Genomic DNA, 15,567 nt, shown 5'->3' with positions numbered 1-15,567 from the left:
TTTTCTGTCCTATTTCTGGGACCATGGTGCAAGCACAGGTCTTGTTACTGAAGGCGAAAAGTGCTCAGCAACTCCGCGGCCCCATTTCAGCAAAGCACAGGCAGCTGCCAAACACTGAGCTCCATGGGAGACGTGCAAATGTGCTTCCTTGCTTTGATGGAGTGAAGACATAGGAAGGTCTCTAAAATCTGCTTTGCTCCCAAAGAAGTCAATTGCAGAGCTCTTATTGATTTCAGTGAGAGAAAAACCCTCTTTCAAGGGTAAGTAAATAAATGTATCTCACCGATATAGAGAACAGCACTCACGCAGCTTTGAAATGTGAAATGCTGAGCATCTCTAGCATCACAGTGAGCGCTGTGCCGCCTTGCTATAGCGTGCTTTATCGCCCAGCCCAGACCTTCCCCCACCCAGGCTGTCTTCATCTGCCCACAGAAGCAGAGCGAGAGGAGTCACGTCTCCTCCAGGTCACCTTGGGTTTCCATAGTGACTATTTGAATGCGATTGTCTTATCAGTCAGAACCTCCTTTACTCACATAAGCAACTATAAAATCTCTTCTGGTTTCTATAGCAACCATCTTTAAACCCATATATTTGTTTTCTCTAGGCTTAGCTGAATTGTTGGAAATAGTGCAAATTAACTGCTGGTGCAATATTTCTTTTTTTTTTTTTCCCTTAAGCTATCCCTTACTGTCATCCAGAACAACAGTTACGATGAGGCTACTGTCCTTTTGTTTCAGTTACTCAGAGATCCTCTTTGCTGCCTAACCACATGAGCAATGCCTCTTAAAAATCATCATTTTCATGAGGAACATTGAAAACCTGAAACCGCTGGAGTTCAGTCTTTCCCTTCCCAATTCGGGCCCCTATGTCATTCTGTCCCAAGGCACTTAGAAGAAAAAATGGTGCTGTTTAGTTACCCCAAATCACTTCTTGTAATAATATGCGAGAATAGCAACTTCCCTCCAGTAACCTCAATGCAAAGTACAGTCGTTACTTAACAGCTACACTGTGAGTTAGTCAAATATTATTATCGGTGTAGTATGAAGAATGTGCAGAAGGTTAATGGCCCATCTACACTGCAGAGCCAATAAATGTCAAGAAGGTTATTTTTTTTTCAGCCGAAATGTGGTAACTGCAGACAAGGCTGATACCACGCTGTCTACGGTTTCCTTTCACCAGACAGCAGGCAGACATCAAGTTATCTAAAAGAGCTGACACCGGCACAACCACAACTACTCTCTTACTTCATGATCGGACTATAAACACACATTGCTTTTCAATCTCAAAGTTCATTTTTCCTGCATAGATCATAAGTGGACAATGTGTTTAATTCAAGGTTATAAAGTTAGTAATAGACAATTATTCTGCTCTGAAACTTGGTGGCAGCGTTTTCTGGGATCTTCTCGGTAGCAGCAGATCGCAGCCATACCAGACCTACCTCTGTGCAGCTTCCAGGCTGCATGGAAAGGCAGATGGATTAGCGAAGGGGAAAGAGGACCTCTACTCCCTCTGTGGTGCTGGGTTCTAGCTGTCCTGGGCTTTTATTACTCCTCTTTCCCTGTATTATGAAAACAATTTTGGTTTTGGAGCAAGGTAAAAGAATGGTTTCCTTTTCTTTTAATTTCTAACTTTTCTTAGAAACCGTCACTTGGTCCCTCTGATGTTTTTCTTTGCTCTCCCTTGCCCAGAGCTGCCCAGGTGCTGGCACAAGGCGAGTTTGTGCCTGTGCGATGGGGCAAGCAGTACGTGCAGAGACACCGGCAAAGCTGCAGTCAGTCCTCCTTGCTCCTTAGAAAAGGGTCGCTAACAAACTGGAAGAAGTTCAAGGAAAGGTGAAAAACTAGCCGGGGGCTGGGGTTGTGTTCACCCACTAGGGAAGAGCAAAAGAGCTCTGTGTCAGTTAGTGGGAAACTCAGTAACTGTCACCGAGGATTAGGAAATCTTATGGGTATGGGAGGAGGAATACATCGAGATGATAAAAAGGACAGGAGTTAACCACGTCTAAAATTAAAAAAGAGGAAGATGTAGTGACTCGGGATCATAATGCCAAATTCACGAAAGGCAGTTGGTACTGGCGGGGCTTGGACCCCCCCAGCTGCCTGGCTGTGCTGAGGGAAGTTTCCATGTTTTTCAGGGTGCACCATTGGCCCCACTCACGCTGAGCTGCAGGTGAAGGAGAGAGAGGGGCGGGGGGAAGACTCGAGGGAAGGAGAGGGTGGCTGGCCATGGGAGCTCCTACAAGGAGACCCGGAGGGCACCAGCCAGCGTTCAGAGCCCACAAGGGACTAAAAGCATTTGTGTTCAATAAGAAGCATGACCTGCTTGTGACAGGTGGAGGGGACCAGGCGGTCCGGCTGTGGATCCCCAACCTGCCCGGGTAAGGGGCTGTGGGACCCCTCGCCGCGGTGTGCCGGCGCACAGCTGGGTGCGGAGGGCGAGCAGCTCCCACCAGCTAACCACATCCCTGCTGCCGCTGCAGGAACGAGTTGCTGGTGTCTTTGCCGACTGTGAGCTCAGGACCACGGCTCCGTTGCGTTGCTTCGGGTACGGCCAGACACCCCGGCGTGCAGCACTGCAGCACATTGCTCTTAATACTGCAATCCCTTTACTCCTACAAACCCCAGAGAAAAATCACTTCTATAAATAAATGCTTTGCAGAAGCACAAACTGTTTGTAACAGGAGCTTGGCTGGAGCTGTTCCTCATCCCTAAGCTCCCAATCCCGCAGCGGTTTCTGCCCAGACAGATGCCCCCCGGGTGAGCAGGGCTTTCGGCTCCATGCGGGGTCCTGCCACATCGCTGTACGCTCTTGCAAGGCTCTTGCAAACCTGCTTACAAGCCTGCCAGGTACTACTCAGAGAGGGGATGCGAGGAGCCCAGCTGACTTAGAGTCTGCAGGGGAGATGGCAGCAGGCAGAGACGGGGCACAGGGGAGGCACGGAGCAATACTAACTAGCAGGAAAAGCCGCTTTCTTCAGGCAAATGCTTGCAGTATCTCTGCCTTCCTTTCAGTGAAGGCAGTTGCTGTTGCTGGCTAAACCTTCCTGAGAAAACTTGCACAACTTTTCTCTCCAAAACACAAGTGTTAATAGATTTGACTTGGCATAATAAGAAACTCACAGATGGAAACTGCTTAACATGGAGCTGTTCTTATCTAAATTTCAGCTGATGCACAGGCATGCTCAGAAGCCATACAGCACCGATCTTTTACCTTCACATATCTGAAGAAGATGCTAAAATATTTTCTACGTCTACTGTTGAAGTCTGTAGAAGCTACTGATATAATACTCTGATTCTTTCTATGCAAATTTGCTGAAATTGTCTGATTTCTGAATGTGTAACTCATACATAATCTGTGCAAAATAAACATGTGCCCTTTGCTGGCATTAGAAGAACATTTACAAATCTGAAGTCAAATAGGAAGGGGGAAATGCCAGAGTCGAAGTTATCTCTGTAGTTTTACCTCAGGTCCTTTCAGTGAAACGCTCCAACGTAGCAGAGCACTTCTTGCTCAACTTCCCACCACCCTTCCCAGGCAGGCTGAGCTTTTCTTCCTTCTCTTTTCCCCATGGATTTGGGATGCTGAGGACCAGAGCTGCTGGTTTTCGGCTTGCCCAAGGACAATACGTACCTGGCATGCAACCCCTTTATGTTACTGAGAATACACTTACTCTTCTCTACCGAAAATTGAGGAAAGGGACAGCTGGGGAGAAAGGGTGAGGGAGGGCATTTTGCACTGTGGTTTTCTTCCTGAAGCCTGTGGTCGGGCGGGTGCGAGGCCCGTGAGAGCACGGCTCAGGAAGGACCGCAGGAGTGCCGTAACAGGGGCAGAGAGGAGCACGTTGCTTGCAAGGACCAAAAGCCTCATTCTCCTTATCTCAGTTTTCAGAGCCACTTAAGCCCCACGTCTGTCTTTCCCCTGTGTGGCTGATGCAGATGATGCAGAGCAAATGATGCAGAGCAGCTCCACATGTTCCTGCCTTCCCTGGGGCTTGCACAGCATGGCCGGCGGTCCCTCCCTCCCTCGGAGCCCAGGGGCATGGGCTGTGCATGTTTAACGCCCCAGTATCTACATGGTACATAGCTGCACATCCCAGTCATCTTCTCAGCACTGGCCCCAAGAACATGACTTTGTTATTTATGCTGCTCCCTCTCTGGTCCCCCTGCCCATCGCACTGTGCCTGCCCAGAGCCTGTGGTGGGTTTTCCCTTGGGTGAATGACTCAAGTGGCAATAAGCCCCAGCAGCTGTGCTGGATACTGCCCCAGCAGTTTCCTTCAGGGTTAATCTGGTGGGACAGCCGGTAAGGCGGACTGGTGCTGGGGTTTGGCACGCCACTCACTGGGCTCTCATGTCCCTGTGGGGTGGCCTCAGCCCTTCACCCTGCAACCACTTGACTTCCAGCCCTGAAACATCTGAGCATCTCCCACACAAACAGGAGCAGCTTCTGTAGAAGGGACTGTAGGTAATCACGGGATATTGGATTAAAACATGGCTGGCAACACTACTGTCTCCATCCCTCATTTGAAGAGGGTGGGATGTGCTCTGAGCACAGTCATGGGGCAGGTCCTGCAAATGAGGTGGTGGTTGCCCTCTCCCGTGACTCCCACCGGTGTGTGGGGTGACGCAGCCCGGACCTGGGCAGCCGTGTGCCCACCCAGCAGTGGCTGCTTAAACACAGGTGCTAGACATCCAGATGCAAGTTCATTCAAAGGAACTTTAAGTACTAAAGCCCACTCAAACTCGTCCTCTGGCCTCCACTGTAGTATCGGTAAGGTATCTCAGACCTCGGTAAAGGTGACTGAAAGACATGCATTTTCCTTGCTATTCAACAGAAAAGAAAGCTGGGGCATGAAGGTGGGGATGAGGAGTGGGAATTTAAGTGGAAAGTTTGAGCTGCTTTTCAGAGTTCAAACTTCCTTTGTCTTTTTTTTCTTTTTCCTTTAAAGACAACTAAAGTGTGGGATTTTGAAACAGGAAAGCAGTTATTTGAGTTCACCAGTGCTCATTGGGCAGCAGTCACCTGTTTGACTTTTGATAGCAGTGGAAGAAGCTACATTTATTTTTATATTGGTTACATCTCTGTAGGAATTATTGCCGGTGCCTGCAGCAAAGAGAGCTGCACTTGAGTCCTGTGCTAGGCTGGTTACAGGAGGCAGAGAGGGGTGCCTGAAGACAGGGAGTTACAACAACAGGCGTTGCCTGCATGCTGTGAAGAGGGGTAAGCGGTTTGCAAATTTCTGGAAGACTGGAAAACATTTAAAGGACATAAATGAGAGTGGATTGGGCTTTTATTTCCCTGCAGAAGGAAAGTGTGATGAGATCTGTGTCTGCACCTATGCAGAGGTCAACAGAGGCAAGCAAGATCTTCCCCGGCATTGCGTGAGCCTTGTCCCAGGGCCAGGTGCATTGGGTGGGAGTTTATGCTGCAAGTTACTGTGCTTTTCTGTGGGAAGTTCCTCCCCTGAGACAATCCTGAGGGATTAGTCAGATTCATATACTACAGCTTCTGGAAAGAACAAAAATAAACCTGAGCAGATCTGTAGTGCAAGCAGATGGAGCTGCCCAGCCTGACCAAGCAGGCTCAGGCTGCCCGTGGCTGGGTCTGCACACCCGCAGAGTGTGTGCAAGTCAGATGGTGCTCTAAAAAAATGTTATCTGTGCCCTTGCTCTGCTCCACCATAGACAACACATCGGTGCTATTGGTAATATAGCATCGCGCGCAAGTCTGAGCTTATTGCAAGTCTGAGCTTATTGCATAGGACCAAGTACGTTGATGAAAGGTTCTGTAGTTTCCAAGAGGAAGAGTAATCCCAGAGTGGAAAATTATTACTATTCCATCCTTCAGAGACCAGCGAGTAAATTTGCTCATGTTTGAATATTTGAACTAACCATGTGTAAATACCACATCTCTTTCTAATTTTGGAAAAGTATGCTGATAAACCAAAGAGTGTCCTGAATGTTCTTCTAGGTATATTGTGGCTGTTGGGTGGGACAAAAGAGGAAATGTGTGCTTTGTAAGAAGAAAGACTGCATCTAAAAGAGATGATCTATCAACATAAAATAATATGAAATTGTTTTAAAAGAAAACACAAACTCGGCGTTTAGATCTTGGTAAAAAACAAAACAGAGCAAAAATCACTTTACCACCACTAGAACCTGCTGTTTGGGCTGGAAACCAAAACTGTGCCCAGGATACACAAATCCTTGGGGATCTTTCCACAGGGGAAGCGGTGTTACACCAGCTGCCCACCCCCTCTGCCCCCCTGGGAAAACACCCAGTAGCTTGGCTGTGGGCAGACTTTGGGAGCTGGGAGCAATTTCATTGAGTTCAGCTTGACTAATCAGCCCAGATGTATGTCTGTACATCTTTACGGAAGTGCCACGAGGTTTTATTTCCTCTGAACGCAGAATCTTGGACCTGGGACCTGGGACCAGATTCACTGGGAAAAAAATCTGTGTAAAGCTGCATTTGCCAGTGATCAGGGAAACATCCAGCTGCCTTTTGTTGGGTAGCCAAATTGTGGTGGCAACAGCCAAGGTTGGATTTAAAATGCAGAGAGGAAGCATGCTTGTTACTTCTGCAGACCTGAAGGGCCTGCTCTTTCCTTACAAGGTCCAGGATTCCTTTCCGAGCCCCCAGGAGGCACCAGCAGGCTTCTTCCCACAAAAGAGGTGGTCATCACAAAATGGTCATTTGTTGGAACCAAATGGCATCAACAAAGTGGGCAATGTTGGGCATGGGACTGAATGGGAAAGAAAAAGCTTGTAATTAGCTGCTGGCTGTTCTGGGACACTCCTCTTGCTTGCTTTCTCTTTAAAAGAAAAAGTAGTTCGTTTTATCCAAAATTGGGAGAAAAAAGTCAGAAACTTCTTTACCATCTGTGACGTGGATTTCCCATTTTCTGGCCAGCTCCTTTTGCCAGTAGGGCCATGTAGCCTGCGTAGTGCTGACCTTCCCGTCCCCAGAGCAGGGAGCACATGTCTGGGGCCAAGGAGGACAAACCTCTTCTGGCGGTGGCCAAACCAGCCTCTCCCTTGTCGGTCTCTTTGGTCCAGGACTCTGTGGTTGAGCTCCATCGTGCTCAGAAACCTCAGCCCTTTGGCAGGACGACATAGTAAGGATCCACCTTGAGTCTGTATTTCAAATACATTATTTAATGAGAGCAGTAAGTTACGGCACAGGGTAAGTCAGCACGGCACAACAGATACATACTTGGTCTTGATTTAATTCAGGCAGATACGATTTTCATGTTAAGCTGTTAATTTAATCTTAGCATCGCATAGTCAGTCCTCAGTCGCTAGTTTTCATAAGGTCTATGAAGAGAAGTCAGAGACAGAAATGACCTGAACTTGGCGAGGGCTAGGCAGTTAAAATGGCATGGTTGTGAACTGAGATGGGAGGTGGAAACCAGGTGCCACCAAGCTTGCGGCAGGGTCAAGCTTATGTGTATGGTCTGACCAAGTCAAAGAACCTGCTGAATGAAAGGAGAGGATGAATGCTGTTTCTTTCGTGGCTTTTCTCTGCTTCCATCCAGCCCCATGGCCACAAAGAAGATGTCCTGTGTGATGGCCACTGTCCACCGGCTCTCCTCGCCTCAGCTGGTTGTAGAGGTGACATTATAGTTTGGATCATGCCCTCCGGCTGCGTCTGCCGCAAACTTCACACGCTGCTTCCCACCAACTGTGCTGGCGGAAAAGGCAAGTGCTGCTTAGGAAAACGATGAATATACCCCAGCTTTCAAAAATCTTTGCAAAAGGAACATCAGAAAAGTGTTTAAGATAGATTGAAATGGCTGACTCGGACTTTTATGGGGTTACTTCTGCCATATACTTATCTTACAGATTATAAACATAATTTGCAGTGTTTTTCTAAAGGAAAACAAAGCTGGGTTTATTCTGAAAATGCTAAAACAGCCTCTTTTAGAGACTTGCTAGACTTTACTAAGCTTTCTTCTCAAAGTGAAACCTTAGTAAAAGCCATCATTCAGCAGACTGCTTTCCATTTCAGTAGACTCAAGTTTTCCAGTGTAAAATGTTTCCACCTTTCTTTGACCAGCTCTACTGGAAGCTGTCATTGGTGATATCTGATTCCAATAGCGGCCTTGTGAGGCTGTGAAGGGGCAGTTCTAATAAATGCATCACAGCTGCTTCAGAAAAAGGCAAAGGTGGGGGGTTTGTTACTATAATTTCAACACAGCAACAGGGACATCTTGCTGTGTCAGCATGATGTATTTTATTTAACATAATTTGTTATAGAAAAGTAATTATGAATTCTATAATTTAAATAATTCTTAAATTCTTTCACATTTAAGCAGGCCGACAGTGAACGTACGCATTTTTTTCTTCCTTTTTCTTTCCAAGTTGCAGCCACAAGCAGTACCCAAGCCATATTTCTACAGGCTCGCATGGCTCTGCTGGGCTCTGGAGCAGCGACTCTCATTTCCAATGGGCCTTGAGGCAGGAGTTAACACCGGGATGTGGTGCACATCCCAGCACATGTCATGGCTCTGTGGTGTATGGAGTGATTTTTTAAATGATCTGTACAGTGATTTTTTTGAAGAAAAAAAGGTTATGCTTGTGGTTTTTTTAGAAAACCATAAATTAGCTGTTTCTCAGTTTGCGGTCATAACTAATCTTCCCTCTCCCTCTGTTTTTAATCCGTGATCATGTGTATGCAGATTATTGATTTTCAGCATCTTAAAACAAATCCCTTGAACTGATGATGGCACAACATACCTCTCCTGCGTGGCAAAATCTGCAGGACCTCTGGCCGTGGCGTGACGCAGTGATCCGTCCTGTGGGAGAGCTCTGATTTTCCCTGATAGCTAGGACTTGCTCTAATCTTTTTTAACTGTTTTGGGGTTGATTTTTTTCATTAAATGTGGATATTTTATTGATCCCTCCTTTTCTTTATGTTAAAGTTTTGAATGAAAGTAATCATTTGCTTAGAAGACAATACCCAGAGAATACTTGAGGTGAATAATAAAAATGACAAAGCCAGCATGTTACAGAGCGCTCGTAAATAAAGAACTTGTAGGCATGATGATCAGTGGAGGAAGGTTTGGGATTGCTGCTTCTAACTCTAATTTCATCCCCTGGGCATTCCTCTCCCAACAGACTCATGTTCCACCATTACTGAGAAATGTTTTTGCCATCACCATTTTTTTTTCTGCAAGTTTCCTCTACTCCTGGAGCCTGCTCAGCTTCACACCCATAAGCTCGCCCGCCGGTATGTGCACACCACGCAGAGCCGAGCTCGGCACCCCTCGTGCAGCTCCAGACAAACCACGCACGAAGAGGAGGGAGGAAAAGCATGTTCTCTCTCGCGAGCTGCTGCAGACATGCATCCCCTCTTTGGGTTTGTTACAGGCCCCCGCACAATGCAGTGTATGTCCATTAAAACAGCCTGTGCTGTATTATCACAGGCGGTAAATTACTGGTTAATCACGCAACTGGCCTGGCTGTCCAACTCGGTCTGGAGCACGGTGGCAGCTCCGCAGCATAGCTGTCACTCCCCACGAGCAGGTTCTGTGGGGCCGATGGCAATGGGTGCGTGCGTGCTGACAGCACCAAGGATTATGCTCTTGGGATTCTAGAGCAGGAGCCACCACAATGTATGTGATATGGATTGTTTCCTACCTAGATAAACTGTTTGAGGGGTTGGATGTATGGGTGTGCATCTGAGCAAACACGATAAGAGAAAATAAGGATTTAAATGAGCAAAGTCCCTGCCTATGATTTGTGGCTATATAAAAAAAAAACCCAAACCAAACAAATCAAAATCCCCTCTCCTCCTTCACGTTAATCTGTTTTCTCCTCTTGTACATTCTCACAAATCTGTCCTTGGTATTGCAGTGGCTTTTCAGCACAGCTAAGTTTGCCCCTGTGTAGCATTTCAAGTAAAACAATTTAATGGCCCATTGGCTAAACGCTGACAAACCTACTTTGAATTCAGTAGGAGGTAAGGACTGAGCAAAATCTCAGCAAGGACTTTGGCATAGCATCCTGTGACACTCACATCCTTGCAGTTTAGTGGGAGCTATTTACCCATGTAGGTCTGTTTCATGCTCTGCATGAAAACTAATTTAACATTTTGTTGCATTGAAACAGCATTACTTAGTCACTTAGTTTTCATTTGTTAGGCTTTGTGTTTGGCCCTGCACAAAGCGTGGCCTCTTTGCAACATAATTCAGTGACACGTTCTTCTCTCTTGAGCTGCATCTGCATATTACTGCAAATTGTATGGGGTATTACAGATTTATTCTTGATTTTTCTGTTTGCTTAGGGACATGGTATAGTGGTGGTCTTGGTAGTGTTAGGTTTACGGTTGGACTCGATGATCTGAAAGGTCTTTTCCAACCTATATGATTCTGTGATTCTATGATATGTGTCATTGGTGAGCGCACATAAACACAGTTGTATTGTAAGTACGGTCTTACGTAGCTCAGTTCTGGCTGTAGAAATACCCACAAAGTACATAGGCCTATAGCCAGCTGCTTTTCAATGGCAATGTGATTAGGTTACTTAATTACCACCCCCCCCACAGCACAGGAAACCTCAGCTCTGCCCTCTGCATGGTCCAGAGGTCACCAGCAGTGATCACTTCTCAAATCACCAGAAGTGCCATTTCATGGTGCTATTTCTACTTCAGCATCATTTGGATGTGTCCGATCCTCCCTGGAGCTTCTGTTCCTCAAAACAAGCGTCTGGGTTACAGCATTAGCACTGGGCACAGGTACCGTACATGCGGTCAGAGCTCCTTGGTCCGAGAGGGCTGGTGTCCCCAGCCCCTCTGTAGTCCAATCCCTTGATTCCCTTTCTAAAGCTCTCTTTGGGCGATCTCTCTCCTCCCCATTCTCTGTAGCAGGATCCTGAGAAGGATGAGCATCCATACATTAAAGTCGATTTTTAAAGCTACCTGCCATTGCTGACAGTGGAGGTTAACAACCGGCAGTGTAAGTTCGCAACACTAGCACAGGTTTCCTAGTACCTATGTGCTGTTCTGTCTCTGCTTTGATAGATCAGAGGTGATGGATGAAGACAGAGTCCTGCTGTCCTCGTCTATAGATGGCACAGCTCATCTCTGGAGCCTGGCTGGAGAACACATGGGTAAGTAACGCTAATGGCTAAGCACACAAGGCACACAGCAGATGCGCAGGGAAGAAACACCTGCAGGAACCCAATGCAGGGTGTTTCTAACCACCCTGCTGGTGGAGCCATGGGTGGGTGAGCCCCTATGGCATACATTCATGGACTGCATTTAGTGTTTAGACCTATACTTTTCTGTCTTGCATCTTCTGTTTTAGTCTTCATCTGTATTTTAAATCACTAGGGGCTATATCTGAGTGACAGGATAGGGTTTCTTCATTCCGCAGGGAATGCCTTTGGGCTTTTTCTATTTTCCCATATGCATCCTACATTCTGAGGAAGAACATGGTCAAATAATATTTAAAATTGACTTCCTTTAGCCAGAAGAACTAGAGCCCAGCTTTTAAGACACTTCAAAATCTGAAAATGCAGATGTTAAGAGGTTTTATTATGCCTGTTATGCTTTTTTAACAACAACAAAAAAACCTGTGGAAATTTTATGCTTAAATCCTATTTTCTTCTATGCAGTTTTGTATCCTTCACCACTTTTGAAAGTCAGCTGAAAACTATCTGAATTAACATCCACTGAAATCAATACCAGTTTGGGGGATTGCTCAAGGTCCATAGAATAAATAACATCTGACTTGGAAGATTACATAAACATGTATCTATTTTTGGAATATTTTTCAGAGAGCTGTGCTGCGGCTTAATCACAGGGAGACACAAAATACAGAAATACATGTGTAGGACACAAACACTATCTGTACCAGAGCAGCAGATACCCAGGTAATCAGGTGCTCAACTGTAACAGAGAAGTTAAAACCTCCGCTCAAATTTAGTAAACTTAAGGACTTGGTGTAGTGGTGAACTTGGTAGTGTTAGGTTTACAGTTGGACTTGATGATCTTAAAGGTCTTTTCCAACCTATACGACTCTGTGATTCTGTAACTCACCTGGCAGTCCAGTATCCTCATCTACAGAGCAGAGAGAACCAGCAGCTGTAACTCACATGAATAAAGACCCAGGAGCCAAAGATCAATCACAGCAATGCTTCAAAAGTCCCTCCTTCCTTTACGGCTTGTTTAAAACAGTGGCACTTTTTTTTCTGTTTGAGCTTTCTATTATGTGTATGTTGTGATCCTGCTTTCTGCTCCTCCCCTCCCCAGAAGTTAACTGAAGACTTCCTACCAGCTTTACAGCTGGTATTGCCCTGAGCTTTGAGATGAGTCCTCCTTGTGCACCTCTGCACACAGTTCCTTTCCCTCCCTCCCCCCCTGCCCAGGATCTTTGGCCAGGCTGAGCCGTGGGAGGTTTCCACTCCTGCCTCCTGGAAACACCCCCGGGTTCCCTATGGAATACTGATAGACCCACAAAGCCTGCCCATTCACCTAGTGCTAGAAGGAAGACCTTCTGTCCTGCAAGTCCTCAACTCAGACCAGCAACCCAAAGCTCAGGGAAGCCTGTGCCCGAGGTTTGTGCACAGGCAGCAGCTTTGTGCAACAGGCAAGGTCTCCAGTGCCTGCACCGTCCCTCCTCCAGTGAAGCAAGCAATGGAAACACAATGGTGCACTTAGGGCATCATGTCTTTGCATTTCCTACAACAGGCTAAGGAACAAAAGGATGAAATTCAGCGTGAGATGTATTAGACTATCATCTGATTAATGGAAACTTCATTATATATGCAGCAAGTGTATTTGGTATTCCAGAGAGATTATCTTATTTTGGCACCACCATTTGCATCATGTACATCCACGAAGAAAGTAAAATCTATTGCAAGAATGGGAGAAGCAGTAAACAGTAAAAGGAACATTTCACTGAGGGACAAGATACCTGACCAAGTGTTAAAATACATCATTTGAACTTCAATAGTAGTCAGTCTATGCACTGTTAAGTCCATCAAAACATTCTAGATCAAACCTTTGAGAGAGGTTATACAGTAGATAAATAATAAAAAAGGTAAAATCTTAAATTTACTTTTATTTTGTCCTTATCCTTTTTTTGTTTTAAGCTCTTGGTGGCTTAAAATACTTAAAAATTTGATTTTAAAAATAATTTATCAGACTGTGCACCATTTAACAATTTTTAGTTCCACTAAACCTTTCAAAAAAACCACAATGGCAAAGTAAAATACAACAGTTCTGGTAAGTCTCAAGTATTTTACATAAGGCTCAATCATGTAAGATTCAGAATTACAGAAAGATTGAATTTCAGGCAGTTTGATGTGTGTTGTGAGCTTATGAAATTTATTTTAAAGACAGAGTTAATTCACAAGTCTGTTATGTCAGGAAGATAATGGCAGTTAAAGAATATTTATATAAGTAACTCAGGTTAATAATGACCCAATGAGGCAGTCTGAGTAAGTGCTTTTTGAGCATTTTCCACTCACATTCTTAACCATTTTTAGTGAGGTTTTGACATCCTTGTATACTTCACACAGATTTCTGGATAAGAAATAAATGTTTGTATTTATTAGACACTTTTCTAGGATCTTTGAAAGACTTGGAGTCCAAAGAATCTCAGAACACAGCTTGAGAAAACCATACCTCAAAAATAAAAATACATTGAATACTGATGCAAATTAGTAATCCCTATTAGTAATGCCAGTATAGCAAAACAATTGTAGAGACTTAGGTAAAATTGGGAACTTAGAGAAGTGCATTGTAAGTAAATGTAATGACTTAACACACACTATCCAAAATACTCCATACTCCATCAAAAGAATTTGAAAAGCTTGTTTTAGAGTAGTCAAGTTCTCTTCTTTTGGGGAAAAAAAAAAAGCAAACCTTTGTGCAATATTTAGTCAGTAACAGTAAGGCCACTACACCTCCGTGCCAGTGAGATTAAACTGGCCAGCAATCTATGCCTTGCACTGCTGAGTGTTCTCATGAAGGAAACTGCCATCCTGAACATCTTCACCTCCCTGTGACTGATGCTGACATCAAAGTGGAAACACCCACGTGATTTTCACATGGTAAAAGGTAAACTAGAAAGCGAGAAATTCATTAAACTGGGGGGAAGGGAGACGAAGAAAAGTTGAATCACTGATTTCTGCTTTCATTTTTGCCCCCCTCAGGTTAAAGCACAAGCACTGTAAGAATTTAAATAAGCCACCTAATCATAAGGGATCAATCACTTACCATACCATTAGCTGCTATGAATTAGTTAATGTTCCAGAAATCTGGAAAAAAAATCCCACAACACAAAACCAACCCAGATTTGTCTGTTGTTGGTGCAGACTTTTTATGAAGATTCATTCAAGGAAAATTAGAGCAGTACCTTCTATAGAGGTAACTGAACACATGACAATCACTCCAGGGCCAGCAAAGCTGCTTTTTGTAGATCCAGGACTAGATGTTCTGACAGAATTCTACTTTAAATGTCCCTACAAAGTTCTCCTCTGATCAGGGTAAGCTTCCTGCTATTGCATCCTCCTGATTTTGCAATGTAAGTTTATATCTTTTGTGGTGCTAGAACCATAATTTCCATTACAGCAATAATCTAAGCAAGCTCTGTTACAAAAACTTAACCCTTGATGTGACCACTCTACCAGTACCAACACAGAAGTACTCTTCCACACTCCAAAACATGGTTTTGAAGTCTGGTCTGACTATTCTTTAGCTCTAGGAAAAGGATGGGGAACAAAGTACTCTTAGTGTTGCCTACTGTACACAATTGCCTAATGGACCAGCAGAGGTAAAGAACAGACAGCTCAAAGCAGCCAGTAACAGGGATCTGCATTTTGATAATCCAGTTGCTTATAGTCAATGCAGAAAATTGGGTGCTACTGTGGGAAGCTGCACACTGTAGTATTGCTCCTGCCCCTGGCTGTGAGAAGACTTAGTGTGCTGCTAAAAGCACCAACTAGAAAAAAAACCACTTGCCATGAGTAGGATTAGTTGGCCCTAGAAAACACCAGTCCTCTCACCTGTACTCCCTTCTTCAGAAGCTCCAGCAGGACTAATTTAACTTTTCTCCTTTTGTTTTTGTTGTTGCAGACAAAATACTGCTGGAGCCACGCTAACTCTTAAAAAAAACAAAACACCAAACACCTTTGCATTTAGTGACATTGATCTTCCAGCATCTGGTGTCACATGCTTATATATGGGGTCTATGCTCCAATGCATCAGTAGAGATAACACCTTTTGGAATATGCTTCCAAGAAAAACTCCCTCCCTCAGTACTTCAGGTGCCTGATTCCCTAGTGTAATTTGATGTCTAAAGCAGCAGATACAAACAATCTCTTTCAGCATCCTCCCCTGCTCCAAGTACCTAAAAATAAGCCTCTTCAATAGACTACAGATATTTACTTGAGAATTCTTAATTTTTAAAACCTTTTACCAAGGTCTAACCAGAGCCACTTGCTCAGCAGAACAGGCTGAAATCTCATTTTACCATTTCAGTTTAGTCTGTAACAAAAGGCAGCAGAACCTGGCCTAAGTACTCAATCAGGTTTTAACACTTTATTCTGAAGTGCAGATT

The sequence above is a fragment of the Ciconia boyciana genome, chromosome 1 (assembly GCF_034638445.1).
Source record: "Ciconia boyciana chromosome 1, ASM3463844v1, whole genome shotgun sequence".
NCBI classification, from domain to species: Eukaryota; Metazoa; Chordata; class Aves; order Ciconiiformes; family Ciconiidae; genus Ciconia; species Ciconia boyciana.
The sequence above is the reverse complement of the archived record's forward strand: the minus strand, read 5'-3'. Positions refer to the sequence as shown.